Below are 590 nucleotides of genomic sequence, written 5' to 3'. Positions count from 1 at the left end.
AAACCCGAAATCAGGGTGTTGTAATGGGGAGGCAGAGGAGAAGGGGCAGGTGGGTGGGAGGGAAATGAGACCCCCCCAACATGGACATTGACAGTTCGAGGCCAGCCTGGTCTACAAGAGCTAGTTCCAGGACAGGCTCCAAAGCTACAGAAAAACCCTGTCTCAAAAAACAAACAAAAAAAGCAGAAAAAAAAACCCCGAAATCAGGGTGTTGTAATGGGGAGGCAGAGGAGAAGGGGCAGGTGGGTGGGAGGGAAATGAGACCCCCCCAACATGGACATTGACAGTACCCTGGTCTAATGGGGGAAGGAGTCCTCCAATCTGTTCCCAGTTATCCCTGCAGTTCTCAGCTGTGTACAGGCCCCAGCCTAGGAAGACATGACAGCCTCCTGACATCAGTAAGGAAGTCCTTTCTCAAGGGAAAATGCAGATGACCCAGCCCCCACCCCGCAAGTCACATCATCGCGACATAAGAGTAGTCTCAAGTAGCATATTTCAGACTTGCAACTCCGAGGCATTCAACCAAAGCAACACGGAGTGTTTCCTACTTGCTTTCTGCTTTTAGTTTTTCTCTTTTTGGGGGGCGGGAG

The sequence above is a fragment of the Microtus ochrogaster genome, chromosome 8 (genome assembly GCF_000317375.1).
Source record: "Microtus ochrogaster isolate Prairie Vole_2 chromosome 8, MicOch1.0, whole genome shotgun sequence".
Lineage (NCBI taxonomy): Eukaryota > Metazoa > Chordata > Mammalia > Rodentia > Cricetidae > Microtus > Microtus ochrogaster.
The sequence above is the reverse complement of the archived record's forward strand: the minus strand, read 5'-3'. Positions refer to the sequence as shown.